Source organism: Rhinopithecus bieti, unplaced genomic scaffold, assembly GCF_001698545.2.
Source record: "Rhinopithecus bieti isolate Rb0 unplaced genomic scaffold, ASM169854v2 scaffold_13029, whole genome shotgun sequence".
NCBI classification, from domain to species: domain Eukaryota; kingdom Metazoa; phylum Chordata; class Mammalia; order Primates; family Cercopithecidae; genus Rhinopithecus; species Rhinopithecus bieti.
Window position 1 is genome coordinate 4,127,840 of NW_016807982.1, and position 22,225 is coordinate 4,150,064.

Here is a 22,225-nt window from a genome sequence, read left to right on the forward strand (position 1 = left end):
AAAAAAAAAACAGATAAAAACACAAAAGAGGAGTTGTTTCTTCCAGCTCTCCAAAGTCAAACACCTTGGCAAAGCAGCGTCCGAGCGGGACAAGGAAACAGATGTGTACAGACGAGTTCCACGTGGGGAAGGTTGGGGGTCACAGGATGCCCAGTGTGGGCGGGGGGCTCCGGGAAAACTTCCCTAAGGATACAGGAGTGGGCCAGGCAAAGGGCAAGGACATTCGTGGTAGGAGGGCCTCAGTGAGCAAACATGCCCAGGTAAGAAATGGCATGCAAGCAACCAACTCCAGGTAGTTTGTGCTGTTGAAGCATCCAACGTGAGGCAGGGAGTGGTGAGAGGTGGCCTAGGATAGAGGCCTGACATCCACCTTAGGAGTGTAGCCTTTACCCTTCCATAATGGACTCAAAAACACAGAATCCCAGCCTGTTCCTGTCTTTTTCTTCATATAAAAGTAACTGATAGGCCGGGCGCAGTGGCTCACGCCTGTAATCCCAGCACTTTGGGAGGCCGAGGCGGGTGGATCACCTGAGATTGGGAGTTCGAGACCAGCCTGACCAACATGGAGAAACCCTGTCTCTACTAAAATACAAAATTAGCTGGGCCTGGTGGCACATGCCTGTAATCCCAGCTACTAGGGAGGCTGAGGCAGGAGAATTGCTTGGACCTGGGAGGCGGAGGCTGCGGTGAGCCGAGATCGTGTCATTGCACTCCAGCCTGGGCAACAAGAGTGAAACTCTGCCTCAGAAAAAAAAAAAAAAGTAACTGATGTTCTCTGTAGAAACGTTAGAAAATACACATATGCAAAAATAAGAAAATAGGGTACCCGTGACCTTACCTCCCAGATGTAACTGCTGTGTTGACACTGAAGCATGTTTTTCCTGTGTGTGACTGTGTGTGTGCTTACAGAAAGTTTTATTATCACAAACACGTGGACCACACTGTGATGCTATTTTATGTTTCCTTTTTTCCCACCTAAAATACATTAAGGGAGGCCAGGCGCAGTGACTCCACGCTTGTAATCCCAGCACTTAGGGAGGCCAAGGTAGGTGGATCACTTGAAGTCAGGGGTTCAAGGCCAGCCTGGCCAACAGGGTGAAACCCCGTCTCTACTAAAAATACAGAAATTAGCTGGTCCTGGTGGTGCACACCTATTGTAATCCCAGCTACTTGGTGGCTGAGGCACGAGAATCACTTGAACCTGGGAGGTGGAGGTTGCAGTGAGCTGAGATCATGCCACTGCACTCCAGCCTGGGCAACAGAGCAAGACTCTGTCTCAAAAAAAAAAAATTAGCTGGGCATGGTGGTGGGCACCTGTCTCGGAAGTCTGAGGCAGGAGAATCGCTGGAACCAGGGAGGCAGAGGTTGCATGAGCTGAGATGGTGCAATTGCACTCCACCCTAGGGAACACAGCAAGACTCCATCTCAAAACAAACAAACAAAAACCATTAAGGATAAATTTCATAGTATGTGAAATACATCTCAATAAAGCTATAAAAAACAAAACAAAAACCCATTAACATCCCTGCATCACAATATTCTTTTGCAACATCACTTGAGATAGCTACACAGGTTCCTTGGTATAATACACAGTGATTTCTCTGACCATTCCCTATTTATGGGCATCTAGGTTCTTTCCACTTAAAAAGAATTAGCCAGACGTGGTGGCTCACACCTGTAATCCCGGCACTTTGGGAGGCCGAGGCGGGCGGATCACAAGGTCAGGAGATCAAGACCATCCTGGCTAATACGGTGAAACCCTGTCTCTACAAAAATCCAAAAAAAAAAAAAAATGAGCGAGCGTGGTGGCAGGCGCCTGTAGTCCCAGCGACTCGGGAGGCTGAGGCAGGAGAACAGTGTCAATCCGGGAGGCGGAGCTTGTAGTGAGCCCAGATCACGCCACTGCACTCCAGCCTGGGCGATAGAGTGAGACTCTGTCTCAAAAAAAAAAAAAAAAAAAAAGAATTAATAGTCACGCACATACAAGTATACATCTTGTTGGCCGGGTGCGGTGGCTCACTCCTGTAATCCCAGCACTTTGGGAGGCCAAGGGCAGATCACCAGGTCAGGAGATCAAGACCAACCTGGTTAACACAGTGAAACCCCGTCTCTACTAAAAATACAAAAAATTTGCCGGGTGTGGTGGCAGGCGCCTGTAGTCCCAGCTACTCGTGAGGCTGAGGCAGGAGAATAGCATGAACCCGGGAGGCAGAGCTTGCAGTGAGCCGAGACTGCGCCACTGTACTCCAGCCTGGGAAACAGAGCAAGACTCCATTTCAAAAAAAACAAGTATACATCTTGTCATACTTATCTGTCTCTCTCTGGATAAATTCCAAGAAGCAGAATTGCAGAGTCAAGTGGGGCGCATTTAAAAAAAATCCCCATTAGGCTAATACAAGGGGGGCATGTTTTTAAGGGTATTTGACATATGTTGCCAGGCTGCTTCTAGGATGGCTATGCCAATTTACAGTCCCATCAGCAGTGTGGGAGAGTGAGTTCCAGAACTTGCACCAGGACTCAGTTATTTCCTTACTCTTATAAATGGCCCATTTGGTGGGCAACAAAAAGCATAGCATTTTAAAATCCGTAATTCTTTCATTATGTCTGAGATTGAATTTGTTTCATACGCTTACTGGCTGTGTTTATTATTTCTTTTACGAATTTCCTTTATATTCTTTTTCTATTTTTTACTGCTATGCGTGTATTAGTGTTACTGATTTTTAGAAGCTCTTTCTACGTAAGGATGTAACTAATATATAGCTTTTTCATCTTTAACCTTTTTTTAATTAAAAAAAAAACAGAAAAGGTTAAGGGCTGGGTGCAGTGGCTCATGTCTGTAATTCCAGCACTTTGGGAGGCCGAGGCGGGAGGATTGCTTGAGCCCGGGAGTTCGAGACCAGCCTGGGCAATGTTGCGAGACCCATCTCAATAAAATTAGTATAACATTTAAAATTTTTTAAAATTAAAATTAAAATAAGGTTGATTTTTTATGTAGTTAAATATTTCAGTCTTTTCCTTTAGTTTGTTTTTGCTGATGCTCTTGGAAGCCGTCTCCTACTCTAAGAACAGGTGTGTCTTCACCAATAAGGTGGAATCCTCACATGCTATTGTTTTGGCCCTTATTCTTTTTTTTTTTTTTTTTTAAGACGGAGTCTAGCTCTTGTTGCCCAGGCCGGAGTGCAATGGCGTGATCTTGGCTCACCGCAACCTCCGCCTCCCAGGTTCAAGCGATTCTCCTGCCTCAGCCTCCCGAGTAGCTGGGATTACAGGCATGTGCCACCACATCCAGCTAATTTTGTGTTTTTAGTAGAGACGGGGTTTCTCCATGTTGGTCGGGCTGGTCTCCAACTCCCAACCTCAGGTGATATGCCCACCTCGGCCTCCCAAAGTGTTGGGATTACAGGCGTAAGCACCGCGCCCGGCCTGTTTTGGCCCTTATTCTAAACTCTAGGAGACTGACTATATGTGGTGAACCGGAAAGTAGGAGGGATGATCCAATGCACTGCAGGTCTAATCTACCAGGCTCACCTCCCATCATCCCAATTTGTTTTCAGAGCTGTGCCACTGGGGAGCACAGCCACGACTTAATTTTGAGAATAACTAGGATTGTGTAACTCACTGAGCCCCAACAGTCCCCAGATGGAGCAGAAGCCACAGTTAGGCTTGGCTGGGCCTTCTGCCAAAGAGGCTCATGCTGGAAGCAGATTCAATGTCGTTCACATAAAAGCAGAGAAGGGTAAAACTGCTTCTAGAGACATCTTTAAAAGCTGGGCAGTAATGTGTCTGGCACTGTGTTCCTGCTCTTTACTTGGCTAACTCCCACGCATCCTTCTCAATGTAAGTCACTTCCTCAGAGAAGTCTTCCTTGATAGCCTCATGACCAGTGGGTCCCAGTTAGTCTCACTCACGGTGGTCTGTAATTTTCCTCCATAGTACTTTCCAAATTTTGTAATTATGTATTTATTTGTGTTTATATGCTCAATGTCTGCCCCCCTCCACCAGAAAAATTCCACCACAGCTAAACATTTCACAAGGAAAAACAAATGTATAAACATATATACAAAACCACTGCAGCCCACTGTCTGGCCTAGCAGATACTCCATGAGTGAATGGATACCCTCCCTCCAGTTGGTGACAGTCATTGCCAGGGTCGGTGGCCCTGGGCCTGTCCTCCGCTGCCTACTGCCTCCAGTAGTAAGTTGGTATCACCACCCTTCTGACCCTGTTCCCTGTCTTCCTGGGAACAGTAAGCCTCCTCTTTCTTTCCCAGGTCTCTGGAGAGCATCATGGAGGCGTGTCACATCTGTGTAGACGCTGCCTACGCGCCTACGCACAGGCATGGTCTAGACAACAGTTTGTAGGGAGCAGCTGCGGCACAGACAATGAGTGGGCTCAGCCTGACCCATCCCTCCCCCCATCAGGATTCGACTCAAGCAAATGGCACGGGAACTGCTCCAAGACACAGGCCGACAGAAGGATGGCAGCAGACGGGCAGGGAGACGAAAAAGACGCTCGCGGGGGAAGAGGGAGCAAGGCTGCCTCCCTTCCTGCCACCCCTTCATGCTACCCACAGTTGACTGAAGCAAAGGAAGCGTCATGAAGAGGCAGGCCCAGAAAACCGGAAGCTGCTGCAGGCTTACTAGTAGGGTGAGCAAAGACACAGTTCCCAGGGACAGACCCTCCTCTCCCTGCCCCATCCTCCAATCATACAGCTGTGCGTCCCACCAGAGACACGCCTGCGAGTGGTCCACAAACACTCCTCTAGGGGGCCCGCTCAGAGGGACCCTGGCTTCACAGCGAGATCTGTGATGATGATGCCCTGGCTACTCTGGTCTCAGGAAGACTGGGAGCCCAGGTCCCCCCAGACACCTGGTTCACAGGCCGGGGTGCAGGGCCCACTACTCAGTGCCCCAGGAACTCAACCGTCCTTGCTTAGCAGTCTCTGGAGCTTTGAATCTGTTAACTCTTCTACATTCTTCTTTTTTGTCTTTTTTGAGACAGAGTCTTGCTCTGTCGCCCAGGCTGGAGTGCAACGGTGCAATCTCTGCTCACTGCAACCTCCGCCTCCCGGGCTCAAGTGATTCTTCTGCTTCAGCCTCCCAAGTACCTGGGATTACAGGCACCTACCACCACACCCAGCTAATTTATTTTTTATTTTTTATTTTTAGTGGAGACAGGGTTTCAGCATGTTGGCCAGGCTGGTCTCGAACTCCTGACCTTAGGTAATCTGCCTGCCTTGGCCTCCCAAAGTGCTGGGATTACAGACATGAGCCACCATGCCCGGCCAACTCTTCTACATTCTATCCTCACAAGTCAGCACCAGTCCCCTTAGAACCTGAACTCAACAAGAAGCTCAGTGTGGCAACAATGAGGGTGAGGGGAGGAGGCCAGGAGAGAGCAAGAGAGCCCAGCTGGCACCCCGCCGTCCGCAGGCTGTAGCTGTGCCCGATTCTGAAAGCAAGGGGTTTCATTGCTTTGCCAAGCCTGGGGAGCAAGCATGGGCCTCAGGGTGAGAGGGCCTCACCTGTGGGACAGCTCCCACTGCACGGCCTGAGTAGGGGGTACCTGATCTTACTCTGTCAATTTGGGGCTAAAGTCATCTCACCCTAAAGCTACTGGGCTATGTGAGCCCAGGTCTCCCAGCAAGGCAGTGAAAGTCAGGCCATCAGAGCCATCAGAACTACATAAGGGTTCTAAGTTCTAAAGCCCTGGAAGATGCCCCAGAGGTCCAGTTTTAAAATAATGGTTGACCCAGGTTCCAGAGAGCCTTGGCCAGGGTAGCCCTCTACCCCCATGGGTTTCAAACCTGGGTGGACCACACCCAATCTTCCAAAGGGAATGTGGGAATACAAACAAAGAATGGCAACTGAGTGGATGAAACGTCGCCACTGATCTCCCCAGCTCAGTATGTCCTCATGTCTACCCAACTACAAAGCAGCTGAAGCCTGGCCAAGGCATGGAGGGTCCCCCCTACACACAGAGAAGCATCCCCACAGGCGGCTACATAGGAGCACACACATGTTGGCAATTACCTACTTGGCACACAGTAAGGGACTGTCCAGGATGAAGAGGCCGCCAGCCTCCCTGAAGGGGTCTGTGGTCATGCTCCAGTTGGAGGTGAAGTGTGGGTGGTGGAGAGAAGTCTGGAATTCAGACCTGGTGCCTCCAGCTTAACATCTCCTGGAGCTGGATTGCAGGAGGAGGGCAGAGCACATATATTGCGCTGTAAAACTTTTACTGCCGAAGGACATAGCTTCTGAGTGTGTGCGTTGGTCAAAACAATTGAACAGTACAGTTAAAAGACGTGAAATCACTGTGTGTAAATATACCTACGTTTTTTAAAAGGCAAGCTGCAATCTTAACCAAGTGGTCAAAGTCACTATCACCAATAACAGAACAAACTGGCATCACATGCCTCCTGACATGATGCCCTTAATCAACATGTCCTACTTATGCTATTTTTTTTTTTTTCCAAGACAGGGTCTTGCTCTGTCACCCAGACCGCAGTGCAGCTTCCACCTCCCAGACCCAAGTGACTCTCCCACCTCAGCCTCCTGGGTAGCTGAGACTACAGGCACACGTCACCATACCTGGCTAATTTTTTAAATTTTTTGTAGAGAGGAGGTCTTGCTATGTTGCATAGGCTGGTCTCGAACTCCTGGACTAAAGTGATCCTCCACCTTGGCCTCCCAAAGTGCTAGGATTACAGGCGTGAGCCACCGGCCCCGATCTACTCATGCAGTTTTTTTTTCCCCCCAAAAATGTATAATTCGTATCTAATCATGAAACAAACCCAAATTGAAGGACATTCACAATAGGCCTGTATGTTTCAAAAACATCCATGTCAGATAATTAAAGAAAAGCTGAAGAATGATTCTAGATTAAAGGAGACTAAAGACATACAACAAAGAAATACAATGGGTGATCCTGGAGAAAAAAGGTATAAAGGACATGACTGGGCAACTGGTAAAATCTGAATATAGACTGTTTATTAGATAATAGTATTGTATCAGCTAAATTTCCGGAACTTGCAAATTGCATTGTGGTTCTATGGGAGAATGTCCTTGTTCTTAGGTGATACATACTCAAGTGTTTCGGGGTGAACGGTCATGAAGTCTGTAACTTACTCTCAGGTCCCCGGAGGTAGAGGAGGAAGTCCAACCTGCTCAAATAGCTACCAAGACCTGATTCACAGGTTCAGAGGGACCTGTGGCTTGTGGGTACACAGCCAACAGTGGCAGAACGTGCAGTCTCATATATGTTGGGCAGAACCAGCCTGGCATGAACAGGAATTCAGTCTTGCATGGCCCCCTCTCTTCAATACTGTGCTATATCAAGGAAATGGTGGGTGGGGGGGCCTCCATGCAATCTCCGGGCCTGCCACCTGGTGGCGTCTTTCTGCAGTGCATCTTCACATGGTTTCTCTGCACCAGGTGCAGGATGGTGGGGCCCTGCTCTCCGCAGGTTGATCAGGAAGGATGCACGCCATGCGAAGAGCCCACCTCAGTCACCTGTTCGTGAGTGGGGCTGGGCAATCAGATCCCAGGAGGCTGCTGTCTCTCTGCCCACTGTGGAGGTCCTCCAAAGGCTCCATGCTCTTCAGGAAGAACCCCAATTCCTCAGTGAGCCTAACCAGACCTAGACTACCTCTCCAGCCTCACTGCCCTTAAATGCACCCTAAATCCAGCCACACCAAATGACACAATCCCGAGTATGCCATGAACACCCCTGCCCCGCCCCGCTCTCCCTGATTGGCACATCCTTCTCCCTCGGTCCTCACTGAAATGTCACCTGCTGCAGAAAGTCTTCACAGAAGGCCTCCTGCCAAAGCTGGCTGCTCCTCCTCCAACCCCCAGAGCACCTGAGCACACCTCCATCCCCTCCCACTGTGCTGCACATTGGTGTATCTGTCTGACTCCCCCATCTCAGGCTGTGGGCTCCCCTGAGGGAGCAACTCCCATCCCCCGCTGCCTCCCTGCACCCAGCCCACTGCCCGGGCAAAGCTGGAAGAGAACACAGTGTGGGGCTGTTTGCTGGGCATCCATAAGGCACCATGGTCCCTGCTGGGGCAGGAGACAGAAGCAGTTGAATAAAGAGGTACAAAGTGTGATTCACAGGAAAACTATGTCCAAGGAGAGGTCAGTGGCTGGAGTGGGACGCTGAAGGAAGTACAGACGGTCAGACGAGCCAGTATCTGCCAACTCACGGCTGGAGACAGGGTGCCACAGCTGTAGGTAACTGGGGCTGCACTTGATGGTCTGTCCAGGAGAAGTCCCACGTCAGAAACGCATGAGGCAGAACGGGGTCTAAGCTGGCTGGTCACCAGGGGTTACGCTTAGACAGCATTTGCTGCTGGAGAGGAACCCCTACTGAAAAATTAAACCTATTCACAACACGCCTGCAGCTGTGCAGAAGCCCTCACTGACGAAGGGATGGACCAGACCCTGTGTGGGAGAATGCCCCAAATCCAGCCAAACGATCTGCTTTCCTGCGACAAGATGTGGGGAGTGTGGGAGTGACAGCCTGGCCTGTCCCTTCACACTGGTGACAGGTCCTCCATGCCACTCCAGGTTTGTGGTGTGAAGGTCCTTCTGTTGGTCAGAAAAATTTCAACCACTTTCGCTTCTCTGAAGAGAACTTCTGGCCTAACTATGCATTTATCTGACTACACCTGGGGTGAAATGATGACACTTGAGGTGAGTGATGTGAAATCTGAATGTGTGATCCAACTGAGGTCACCACCCATGCTCTAGTGTGGACCACCTGTCCACACTAGGTGGCTGCCAGGTCTCTTGTAGATTGCTGTGCACCTCTCTGGGTGGTGAATTTCAGACTTAGAACCCGCAAGGGCAGCTCACACTCTCAGATTAACCAACATAATTAATTTTTACACATGGCTTTATAGTTTACAAAGCACTTGCGAATATAATCATCCCTCAGTATCCATGGGGGATTGGTTCCAGGACCTCTGACAGATACTAAAATCCAAGGATGCTTAAGTCCCTAATATAAGATAACGTAGTATTTGCATATAGCCCGTACATATACTCCCATGCTACACTTTTTTTTTTTTTTTTGATGGAGTCTCGCTCTGTCACCCAGGCTGGAGTGCAGTGGCACGATGTTGGCTCACTGCAACCTCTGCTTCCTGGGTTCAAGTGATTCTCATGCCCCAGGCTCCTGAGTAGTGGGGATTACAGGTGCATGCCACCATGCCCAGTTAATTTTTGTATTTTTAGGAGAGATGGGGTTTCACCATATTGACCAGGCTGGTCTCAAACTCCTGGACCTCAAGTGATCTGTCCACCTCAGCCTCCCAAAATGCTGGGATTACAGGCGAGAGCCACCACGCCCAGGCCCATATACTTTAAATAATCTCTAGATTTATAATACTTAATGCAATGGAAATGCTGTGTAGTTATTATACTGTATTAAGAAATAATGACAAGAAGGGCCAGGCGTGGTGGCTCATGCCTGTAATCCAAGCACTTTGGGAGACCAAGGCAGGTGGATCATGAGGTCAGGAGATCCAGACCATCCTGGCTAACACAGTGAAATCCCATTTCTACTAAAAATACAAAAAATTAGCCAGGCATGGCGGTGGGCGCCTATAGTCCCAGCTACTCGGGAGGCTGAGGCAGGAGAATGGAGTGAACCTGGGAGGCGGAACTTGCAGTGGGTCGAGATCGCACCACTGCACTCCAGCCTGGGCAACAGAGCGAGACTCTGTCTAAAAAAAAAAAAAAAAAAAAGAAATAATGACAAGAAAAAAACAGTATGGCTGGGTGCCATGGGTCATGCCTGTGTAATCACAGATCATGTGATCGTGCCATTGTACTCCGGCCTAGGTGACAGAGCAAGACCCTGTCACCAAAAAAAAGGACTGGGTGCGGTAGCTCAAACCTGTAATCCCAGCACTTTAGGAGGCCAAGGTGGGCAATCACCTGAGGTCAGGAGTTCAAGACCAGCCTGGCCAACATGGTGAAACCCCATCTCTACCAAAAATACAAAAAAAATTAGCTGGGCGTGGCACTGTTTGCCTGTAATCCCAGCTATTTGGGAGGCTGAGGCAGGAGAATTGCTGGAACCTGGAGGCCAAGGTTGCAGTGACTCGAGATTGCACCACTGCACTCCAGCCTGGGTGACAGAGCGAGACTCCACCGAAAAGAGGGGAGGGGAGGGGAGGGGAGGGGAGGGCACGGAGAAAGACAATGTCTGTACATGTTTAGTCCAGACACAACCATCCATTTTGTTCCTGAACATTTTGATCTGCAGTTGGTTGAACCCACAGATGCAGAACCCATGGATGTAGAGGGCTGGTACATAATGACAACTGATCATGTCCCCCAACACACACACAAAACACAACATTTTCTAGAAAAAGAAATTGAGCTCGGGCATGGTGGCTCATGCCTGTTACCCCAGCGTTCTGGGAGGCCGAGGTGGGAGAATCACTTGAGCCCAGGAGTTCAAAGCTGGGCACAGCTCGTAGTCCCGGCTACTTGGGAGTTTTAGGTTGCTTAGTTTGGAGGATTGTTGAGCTCAGGAGTTCAAGGCTGCAGCGAGCCATGACAGTACCACTCTAGCCTGGGGGACAGAGTGAGACCTTGTCTCAAAAAAAAAAAAAAAAAAGAAAAGAAAAAAGAAATTGACACTCAGAACTCTGAGACCTTCCTGAAGTCACCTGGCTAGCTGTTGGAAGAGTTGGGATATAAAAACAGCTTTTCCAATGCTGTATCCCATATTCTTTTTCCCTGACTACACTGATTCCTCAATTGTTCCTTCTCCACCCAATGTCTGCATAGTTCCAGGCATGCCAAGCATAGAGAGGACAGTACCCTCTAGACTTACTTCTAAACAATCATTCTCCTGCAACCAAGGTGCCGTCAAGCCACAAAGCTGCAGGTGAGCAGGGAGGGAGATAAGCCATACTTCCCTCAGAAGGAGGCATTTCAGGGGCTGCTGACTGGGGCCTCTCTGGAGAAAAGGGCTGAGTCAGAGGCTGGGTTACTGAGATATCCCTCCATGAGCCAAGAGGCAGCATCCCCCACCCTTCCCTGACACAAGCACTCTGGGCACCACTCCTGGTGCACTTAATACTCACATTTAGATGCTTCTACCAGGGACACCTACAGACCTGCTCTCCATCCACAAAGGCAGTCCAGGAAACCCAGAGGAATTCATAGCTCAGAGAACCAAGGGTTTCAAGCCATGGACCAGTGACGCAAATGCCAACTGGGATAACAAGATGGATTTGGGGGTCATGGAGGTCTGGGCTCAATTTTCAACTTCTGACACTCACTTCTCTTGTGACTCTACACTAGTCACCTACCCTCTGGGGGCCTCAGTTTCCTCATCTGTAAAACAGAGATGGTAGTATGCCTCCCTTCACAGGACAGCTGAATGATGCTGTGGCTGGCAGTATCACCAGGTCTTTGCTAGGTGAAGGGTAGGTGCTCCCTGCTCCGTGCTGAGGACGCTTCCCTGTGACAAGTCTCTGCAGGTATGTCTTTTTTTCATTATCATTTGATGGGCACCCACCGCTTGCCAGAAACCATTCCCAGTGTTTCCCAGATTCTCTCTTTAACTGGCACCACTTTCTGATGTGGATTCTCCCCTTCCATTATTGAAAAAGCAAAGCCTAAAGACTGTGGCCCAGGTCGAGGCTCTGGTGAGGGCTTTTTCGCTGAGTCTGAATGACAGCCAGCCCCAAAGGAGGCACGCACCCTCTCCCCGGGAGCTTGGTGGCTGTGAACAATCTCCTTAGGAACCCACTGGAAGCCATTTGTTTTGTGCTCAGGACAGATGCTGACGGGCTGGGGAGGCGGATAGAGAGGAGGATTAGTAATCCCTCGATTTCAGCCAGGACTCCCTGATGACAAAGATTCATGCATGTGCTGTCATCTTCACTGTTCCAAAAGAGAGCGATGATTTTGTTCATTTTTAAAACGCAGGACATGTATAGCTCCAATTTGTCAAGAATACATAATATCATCATCTAATGCACAATATCACATCTCCAAATGCTGCACTTTATTGCCTTGGGGGTTATAAGTGAACTGGCTGCTTCTAACCAGAGCTCTCTTTGTATGGGGTGACCCCACCCCCTGAGGCCTGCTCTGCTCCCAGCCTGTGGGAGAGTACCTGCTGCAGCCAGAGAGGAAGTGACTCAGCCCAGTGGGAAGTGGGAGGGGCGGTCAGCAAGAGGGCCCTGCGCCCAGCCTGCTCCCCTAGCACATCCTCTGCCACCGCTGCCTTTCCTCAGCAGGAGTCCAATGTGCAGAGCACAGCAGGCCTGGGGGCCAGGCAGGGCCTGAAACTCCAGGGTCTGCAGCTTGGTGACCTAGCTCTAGTCTCCTCCAGGAGGCAAGGTTCATGAGTTAGCCCCACAAAAGGAGACTGTGTAATCAGTGATATCCCTCCGCATCCCATTGCCCCGAGGAAGTCCCCACTGGGCTTTTCTGTGACCTCCTTTGGAGGCTGCAAAGAAAGTCTAGAAGCTAAAGGCCCCTGGCCAAGGGGATGCATCCCAGAGAAATTCTGGAAGAAAAGTCTCAGGGCTGTGCACACAGAGAAGCTTTCTCTGCAGGCTCTCCTGGGGGAAAGATAAATGGAGTTAGAGACCGGTCGCCATGGCCCTGAACCAGGCCGGCTGCTCCTGGGAGCAAAGGGCTTTACCAGCAGTCATGATGAGAGCCACCAGAGCAGAATCCGGGGCAGCACTGCCAGACCTGCCACTGGCTCTCCCCTCCCAAGGGCCTCCGGAAGCAGCTGATGTGACAACAAATAATCCGTCACTGTGTGTGGGTGTCAGAGAAGGAAGGGACAGACTTACAAGCTCTTTCTCTGGGCCGTATTGGCCTGGCATCTCCATCCCGAGAAGTAGCCTGGGAAAGCAGCCAAGGACACTGGCTTAGGGGATGTTTGCGGTGGCCCCTTGGCTCTGCAGGGTGCCTTCTGCCATGCGCAGTGAAGGCAGACTGAGTCACTGGCAGGTCTTCCCTGTCATACTGGCCTGCTCTGGCTCACTTGGACTAGAAGAGGAGATTGCAACAAGGGAGATCCTGGCATGGGCATGTGACTAAGAGGCCCCTCAGCTCCAACCATCAGTTATTGCTTTGTGCAGTGACTCAGCCCTGGAATAAGGCCTGCCATGGGGTCCCATGTGGAGTTCAAGTTCTTACCACCCACAATAGCCCAAATCAGGCAAGGAGAAAGCAGCAAACAACCACTGGTTGAGTCTAAAAGCCACCATTCTGTTCACTGTGTGACCTGGACACATGCTTCTCTGCTCTGCAGTCTTCTGTCTAGAGGACGGGGACAGCGCTACTCCCAAAAACGGTTCCCTTCAGGATTGCCAGGGCCCAGCACATAGGAGGCACTAGATGCTTAACTTAGAAAGGTTACGTTTCCTGGCCGAGTGCAATGGCTCACGTCTGTGATCCCAACACTGGGAGGCCGAGGCAGGATGATCACCTGAGGTCAGGAGTTTGAGACCAGCCTGGCCAACACGGTGAAACCCCGTTTCTACTGAAAATACAAAAATCAGCTGGGTGTGGTGGTGGACGCCTGTAATCCCAGCTACTCAGGAGGCTGAGGCAGGACAATCACTTGAGAATCACTTGAACCCAGGAGGTAGAGGCTGCAGTGAGCCGAGATCGTGCCACTGCACTCCAGCCTGGGTGACACAGTGAGACTCTGTCTCAAAAAAAAAAAGAAATGTTACGTTTCCTTCCTTCTATCCCAGATTTCCAGAGTGACAGAGAGGAAAGCCCAGCCAGGCTAGGCCTAGGTGCCTGCGATTCTCTTCATACTGTTCTCAATAGCAAAAATCACCACAATTATCCTGTGAGAAAGGCAATCTGGACTGGGGCCAGCAAATTGCCTTTCCTTAACTGCCTCTGTTAAAAATTAAATTAAATTTCACAACTTTAGGCCGAGCGCGGTGGCTCACGCCTGTAATTCCAGCACTTTGGGAGGCTGAGGCGGGTGGATCACCTGAGGTCAGGAGTTTGAGACCAGTTCGGCCAACATGGCAAAACCCTGTCTCTACTGAAAATAACAAAAATTAGCTGGGCATGGTGGCGGGTGCCTATAATTCCAGCGACTAGGGAGGCTGAGGCAGGGGAATCATTTGAATCCGGGAGGCGGAGGTTGCAGTGTGCTGAGATCGTGCCATTGCACTCTAGCCTGGGCAACAAGAGCAATACTCCGTCTTAAAAAAAAAAAAATTCACAACTTTGACAGTGAACAATACAGTTCACTTTCTGAAGTCTGACTGAATGCTGAGGGCTATGGCTGCTCAGAGGGGCAACAGGCTGCCTGGTATGATTAGAAAGGCCAACAGCAGGAGGTCCCTTCAGAGTGCTCCTCTGTTGGCCTCCCCTGCTCTGAATCACCAAGAGCTGGACGTGGCAGATCACGAGGGCCAGGAGCCACCACTGCAAGACTATGTCCATGCACTGAGGGCGTGTTCATTATGTGTCTGCTTATATGTATGTCTCGAGAAGGGTCTAGTCCACCTCAGGCCTCCCAGGCTCTGCACAAGCCCAGATGGTATGCAGAAAACAGGGGTGAAACCATAGCCAACAAAGAAAAAGAAAATGTACCTGCCTTGGGCCCAGCAATGCCAGTTCTGGGGATGGATCCTGCAGATATACTCACACAGGTTCACAAAGATAATGTGCTCAACAAGGGTCCCTATAGAGATACGTGTAGCAGCAAAAAACAAAACCATAAAAATCAACACACCCACACATGCCCCCAAGGCAGGAAACTACCTAAATGGCCATCCAGAGAGGACTGGTTAATCATATTCATCTAGACAATGGAATACTATGCAGCCTTTCCAACTAGGTCCACGCCTGCTGATAAAGATGTCTATGTTACCAAAATAAGCACACTGCAGGAATATATGTATAGCATAATCCTATTTAGGTTAAAAAAGATTATACACACCTTTGAATACGCATAGGAATCTTCTAGAAGAAATTTTTTTTTTAGACGGAGTGCAATGGTACAATCTCACTGCAACCGTCATCTCCCTGGTTCAATTCTCTGCCTCAGACTCTCGAGTAGCTGGGATTATAGGTGCCACCACACCTGGCTAATTTTTGTATTTTTAGTAGAGACAGGGTTTCACTATCTTGGCCAGGCTCGTCTTGAACTCCTGACCTCATGATCCACTAGCCTCGGCCTCCCAAAATGCTGGGATTACAGGCATAAGCCACAGCACTCAGCCTAGAAGAAATTTAAGTGGACACCTCCAGTCAATAGAACTAAGGGCCCAAAGAGGGGAGGGAGAGCTTTATTATATATTCTCCCGTATTGTTTAACTATTGTACCATAAACTACTACAACAACAATAATTTTTTAAAATCTAAAGATTTTCTGAACCCATTAGAATTATTAAGAGTAGTAGTGGAGCCAGGCGTGGTGGCTCACGCCTGTAATCCCAGCACTTTGGGAGGCCAAGGTGGCGGATCATGAGGTCAGGAGTTCAAGACCAGCCTGGCCAACATTGCAAAACCCCGTCTCTACTAAAAACAGAAAAATTAGCCAGGTGTGGTGGCGGGCGCCTGTAGTCCCAGCTACTCGGGAAGCTGAGGCAGGAGAATTGCTTGAATCTGGGAGGCGGAGGTTGCAGTGAGCCAAGACTATGCCATTGCACTCCAGCCTGGGCAACACAGTGAGACTCCGTCTCAAAAAAAAAAAAAAAAAATAGTAGTAGTGGAATCAGGCGAGGCTGGGCCTCAGAGAAGGTGGACTTGAGAGAGTATGGCCTGAGAAGAGGTGTAAGCATAAGTGCCCTGGATGTGTGAGCTTGTGTGCCAATGCAATGGTGCAGCAAAAGAGTGAGAGGCAGAAGGACAAAGCGAACACCCCTGCAGCTCTCCAGATAGCCTGCAAACATGCCTGTAAGGAACTTTCTGCTTGCGACCTGGCATCCATAAAGGCTGAAAACTGGCTCAGGATGCCTCTTTTGGGACACTCACAGGCTCACTGGCAAGAACTCACCTGGGCCTTGCTAGAGCTGGCCCCTGGGTCTTGTCTGCCTGTCATGCACCAGGCTGAACGTGCTACAGGCCATAAAGCCTTGTATCTCATGACTATCTTAAGTGCAAGAATTGTTATGCCCATTTTACAGAGGAGGAAGCTGGGGTTGGAGACAGGAAGTGACTTTTTCAAGGTCACTCACTTCAGTATCTGAAGCCACATCTGATTTGAGCCTAGGCCCTTAACTGCTGGGTGACATGGTTGCAAGTCTCCTTGCCCACTACCCATAGGGCAGGTCGGGGAGGGACTTGTCTCAAGCCAGTGGCGGTTTCCATTCTTCAGGCAAGAAAGGGACTGGTTCAGCTTTGGGGCTGGCTCTGTGAGTCCAAGATTCTATGTGGGCTGGACTCCCCGGGGCCAGAGCCCGGCCAGGATGGAGGAAGGGGACATGGGCTCTAGAGTCATACAAATTGAGTTGGAAATCCCAGCTCTGCCCTTACTGGCTGTGTAATAGTGGACAGGCTGTTTACCCCCACTCTGAGTCTGGGTGTTCTCTGTAAAATAAGAGACAACCCTTACTTCCTTAGAGTCAATAACGTATTGCAGTATTGCAAAGGACCTGCTAGGTGGTGGGGCTCCTTTTTTTTTTTTTTTTTTTTTTGAGACGGAATCTTGCTCTGTCAGCAGGCTGGAGTGCAGTGGCTTGATCTTGGCTCACTGCAACCTCTGCCTCCTGGGTTCGAGCAATTCTCCTGCCTCAGCCTCCTGAGTAGCTGGGTCCACAGCCACGCACCACCACGCCCAGCTAATTTTTTGTATTTTAGTAGAGATGGGGGTTTCACCATGTTGGCCAGCATGGTCTTGATCTCCTGACCTTGTGATCTGCCTGCCTCAGCCTCCCAAAGTGTTGAGATTACAGGCGTGAGCCACCGCACCTGGCCGGGCCTCCTTGTTTTTTTGCTGGTTTCCTTCCTGTTTTTTCAGAAGGGCCCACTCCAGGAGTCAGAAAAGAACACACACTATGAAACTTACCCCAAACTCAGTAATGCTGGGAGTGCCATACTTATTGCAAAAAGTAGCAGGACTCTTGCTCCCTAGAGTTGGCAGATGCCAGCAACAGGATTCCAAAAGCCCCATGGAATGCTGGGCTACACCAGGTCCAAGGTCTCCAAGGCGCTGAACTGAGTTTCTCCCTAGAGGCACTGTTGTCCCCTCAACACACCTCACATCAGCTCTGCCCCAGAGAGAAATGACAAGCACAGCAGTCCTGTTCTTGCCAATTCCCACTACAATGACCAGTCCACTCTCTCTGCCTTCTGGACCCTTGCATACAGACTTTCTAAAAGCTGAAGATCCTCTATGTCTTTTGCCAAGTAGATGGCAGTGTGTAAACATATTTAGAGGGGACAGCTTTATTCTGCATGTCAAGACCCCTTCTCAGTTCTTCTACTTTTGCTGCTTTCCAACAACTAGAGTTCCTTTGAAACCATCAGGCCTGTGGACTGTTAAGCTCTGGGGAGCCTGAACTCACACCCAAGACTGACTGTCATGGCCAGGACAGAATGAACACCATTGGGTTGTGGCCTTTTTTTTTTTTTTGAGACAGAGTCTTGCTCTGTCGCCCAGGCAGGAGTGCAGTGGCGCGATCTTGGCTCACTGCAAGCTTCACCTCCCGGGTTCATGCCATTCTCCTGCCTCAGCCTCCAGAGTAGCTGGGACTACAGACGCCTGCCACCACACTCAGCTAATTTTTTGTATTTTTAGTAGAGACAGGGTTTCACCGTGTTAGCTAGGATGGTCTCAATCTCCTGACCTTGTGATCTGCCCGCCTTGGCTTCCCAAAGTGCTGGGATTACAGGCGTGAGCCACCGTGGCTGGCCTGGGTTGTAGCCTCTTTAGCGAGAGGGAACACCTGCGTTCCCCTCAGGAAGTACGACCTCATCCCAAAAGAATAGATTCACTTGCTGGGGGAAAAATAAGGCTGCCCCAATTTATTAAAAGGAGGCCTAGAAATTATTAAAAAATAATAATAATAAAGGATAGTCTTTGAGGCAGCAATTCACTTCTAGAAATTTATCCTGCAGATGATACCTAAGGTGGGCAAACTCATATGTATGAAGAAAGTCACTTCAGCAGAAGTGTTTAGAGAGTAGAATACAGAAAACAACCCAAGTGTTAGCAGAGAGTTTGTTGAATAAATTACATTCGCAGTGGGACACATCATAGCCACAAACGACCCAGACCTGCATGTACCGAAGTGGAACTATCTCTAAGACGGTAAGTAAATTACAGCAAGCAATTCCATCCTTTCCTCTCTTGGATCTTGATTACAGAGCCTAGGAGGATACGCTGGGGGTGCTGTGGGCCCTCGGCTACCTTCAAGGCCAGAGTCTCACCTGAGCAGCTGGAGGAGAAAGAAATGCTCTTATTTCAGACCATTTTCTCATTTACTTTCTTTACACAACAAACCCAAGGACAAATCATGTAAAAAAATCTCCCAAATTCCAAAGGGTCTGTTTGAAGGCCCGCCCACCAGCACACCCCTTGCTCTAGTCCAATCCAGCTGAGGGACAGCTTCTGGCTCCCTTAGAACTTCAAGGGTCAAGGACACTGGGCAGCTTTCTCTCCCTTCCCTAAAGGTTCTGAGCAAGTCCTGGGTGGCCTCTGGCAGATACCAATCCTTCCTGAGGGGCTGAATCTGCTGAGCCAGCATCAGGCAGCAACTTCAATTTCCAGACCTCTCTCTAGATCAGATCTCCAGGGGACACAGAGAAAGCCTCTCTCCCTGAGGGTCTCTGCTGTTCAGGACCCCGTAGTATGCTGAATTGGGGTGGATATTGCCAGAGGGAAGGGTTGCTCTCAGGGCCATTGGAAAGCTGAAGATTTATCATTTTACAGATGTGAAACGTGAAGAGGTTCACCTCCCTGGTTAAATCTGGGCAGAGGAAAGGTGAAGGACGGAAAGCTGCCCTTCTCCCTGGTGCTGACTCAGGTGAAAGCAAAGGGAAGCCTGGCCCAAGTTCAGACAGGGTTCTATAAGACGTTCCAACTGATCCTTTCCCAAGAAGGTGCGCCCAGGGTTTACTGAATGAAGCTGGCAGATTTCACTGGCCATTATCTTCTCCTTGAGCCATCCCTGTGTCTGCACTATCATTCACTCTGTCACCAAAACCAAGGACCTCAAGGTCACTGTCACCATTCCTCCTCCCTCTGGCATCACTTCCAGACACTCCCAGAGTCCAGTTGATTTCCCCCCAAACAGCTCATCTCTGCTCTTCTTCTCAACCCCATTGCCTCTGCCCTGATCCAAGCCCCTCTCAGCCCTTGCTGGGATTACTGCAACAGCCTCCTATGGGGACTCCAACCTCCCCTCGACCCACTCCATCCTCCAAAGCAGATGAAGGTCTAATGGTATGTTTCCTCCACTTAATGCAAGGCATCCATCACCAACAGAATACAAAATTCAAGCATCTGAGCCCTAGTGCCTGCCTACCTCTCAGGCACGTCCTGCAGTCTGTCCCTTCACACTCTGGGCTAGAACTCCTGTGGTTCCTAAAGTGACACATGAATTACCACATATCCATGCTTGTGCCAGGCTGCTCCCCGTGCCTGGAGGGCTTAATAGACCCCCAGAAAACTCTATTCATTCTTCAAGATCCAGTTCAAGTTCTTTTTTTGAGGGTCTCACTCTGTTGTCCAGGCTGGAGTGCAGTGGTGTGATTACAGCTTACTGGGAGTTGGGAACTCCCAGGCTCAAATGATCCTCCCACTTCAGCCTTCCAAGTAGCTGGAACTACAGGTACGTGCCACTACGCTTAACTAATTTTTTCTTTTTTAATTTTTGTAGAGATAGGGTTCCACTATGTTGGTCGGGTTGGTCTTCAATTCCTGGGCTCAAGCGATCCTCCTGCCTCAGCCTCCCAAAGTGTTGGGATTATAGGCGTGAGCTGCTGTGCCTAGTCCCAGTCCAAGTTCTAAGGGCTCTCTGAAGTTCTCCCCAGTCTCCTCCTTATCCTAGAGCTCAATCACTTCTTCCACTGGGGTCACCCACATGCTGCAGACTTCTGTGAGAGACTTGCCAAACTGTGCACATGTTAATTGGTTAGAAGCCTGCCCCATCCTGCTAGACCACAACCTTCCCCATGGTAGGGCCAGCCTCTCCATCCTCCTCCTGCCCCCAGGACCCAGCACAGCCTCAGCCACACATGGGAGCTCATGTATGTGGAATCAGGGCTCTATATTTTGAGTTACCACACTCATCAGCGTGTGTGACGCCTCTTGATGCTGCTTAATCAGGTACCAGACTAGGGTTGCTAGCAGGGACACACAGAGAAGAAATTCTAAATACATTTTCTCCCACGTATACTTTTTTTTTGAGACAGGGTCTCACTGTTCACCTGAACTGGAATGCAGTGGTGCAATCTTGGCTCACTGCAGCCTCGATCTCCTGCACTCAAGAGATCCTTCCATCTCAGCCTCCCTAGTAGCTGGGACTACAGGTGCGTATGACCATGCCCAGCTAATTTTTGTATTTTTTGTAGAGACGGGTTTCGCCATGTTGCCCAGGCTCGTCTTGAACTCCTAGGCTCAAGCGATCTGCCTGTCTCAGCCTCCCAAAGTGCAGGGATTACAGGCATTAGCCACCGCGCCTGGCCAACCCATGTATACTTTAAAGTACTATTTTTTTCTCAGCAGTCCTACTTCTATATTTAAAAATAGTTATTTTAAAGAGCTAAGCTGAATCATCTGCATGGCTCCCATACAGACTGGGTAAACTCCCCTAAGATTTTCTTTTCAGAAAGAATAAAATAAAATTCTGTGATCTTGTGATCCCTCAGGACACTTCCGACAGCTCAATGGGACATAGTTCTAGTTGCCATGAATTGCTGCAACTAATTCCTAAGTTCTTTCCTGTAGCCTGTAATAAGAGCTAACATTTACTATTCAGTGTCTGCTAAGTATTCATCCTGTAACATCTTACTCCTCACAACTGCCCTGTTAGGAAGGTACTCTTATTGTCCCCATTTTACAGATGAGAAAGCTGGGATGGAGAGAGTAAGTAACCCCTAGCGACCAGCATGGATAGGAGTAGAACATAGATCTGTCTGATGGCAGAGACAAATAAGCTTTTTTCTTTTTTTTTTTTTGAGACAGTTTCGCTCTTGTTGCCCAAGCTGGAGTGCAATGGCGCAATTTTGGCTCACTGCAACCTCCACTTCCCGGGTTCAAACGATTCTCCTGTCTCAGCCTCCTGAGTGGCTGGGATTACAAGCATGTCCCACCACATCCAGCTAATTCTGTATTTTTAGTAGACAAGGGGTTTCTCCATGTTAGACTGGTCTCGAACTCCTGACCTCAGGTGATCTGCCCGCCTCGGCCTCCTAAAGTGCTGGGATTACAGGTGTGAGCCATCACACGTGGCCTCAAATACGCTCTTAACTGTACAATCTACTGCCTTCCCCAAAGGTCAAATTAAAAGCACAAGTTAGCAAACACAGCATCCTTTACAACTGGCCTTTGAGAGGGCAGTCTTATCTCCCCAGATGCTCAAGCAACCTGCAATCCCAGGAAGAGAGGGGCACATGTGCCAGGCACTTCTGCGCCAGGCAGAGAAGCCCAGGCCAATGCAGGGAGCTTGCCATCTGGCACTGGTTGCACATGGTGCTTCCTCAGCAAACATCCATCGCCCCAGCACCAGCTCTCCTCTCAGAAGCCTAGGTTTGTCTCTGAAGAGTTCTCTAGCCCTTCAGTCCCTCCTGTCTTCCTCCTTCCCTCCTCTACTGGGACTCCAGTGAAATCTTTCTAAAATATGTAACCAATCACGTCATTCCCCTGCTTCAGACCTTTTCACTTGCTCCTGGCTGCCCTGGGCATGATATCTCAAATTGTTAATATGGCATTCTTTCATCCACCTATACTGCTTCACTTGTACCATATCAACTTCCATACCACTAGATTGAACAAGCTGAGATTTCTGGAATAAACTATGAGTTTACTTGTCTATCTCACCCTCTAAGTATTCATTCTCACCTAGCTAAGCCTCTCCTCCTCTCCTTTTAGACTCAGTTCCAGCATCACTTCTGCCAAGCCTTCCCATGGCACACTCCCGACCCTACCGCACCCCCAAGGCTGAGCTAGCACCTTTTTCCCTTTCTCCACTGGGCTCCCACAGCACTCTGCTGCTGCTGCTTTTAGCTTCTTCTTCTTTTTTTTTTTTTTTTTTTTTTTT

At 49.5% G+C, this 22,225-nt stretch overlaps 1 protein-coding gene across 2 annotated transcripts in view; it reads right to left on the bottom strand.

Moving 5' to 3' along the window:
• Positions 1–22,225, bottom strand: part of STK40 (serine/threonine kinase 40) — a 51,236-nt gene that overhangs the window by 26,509 nt on the left and 2,502 nt on the right. Inside the window, exon 2 of one of the 2 annotated variants that reach the window (XM_017884492.1) lies at positions 6,037–6,186. The exons of the other annotated variant lie outside the window; for it this stretch is intronic. The gene's annotated coding sequence lies outside the window, so the exon portion shown is untranslated. The remainder of the gene's footprint in view (positions 1–6,036; positions 6,187–22,225) is intronic. 2 annotated transcript variants of the gene reach the window in all.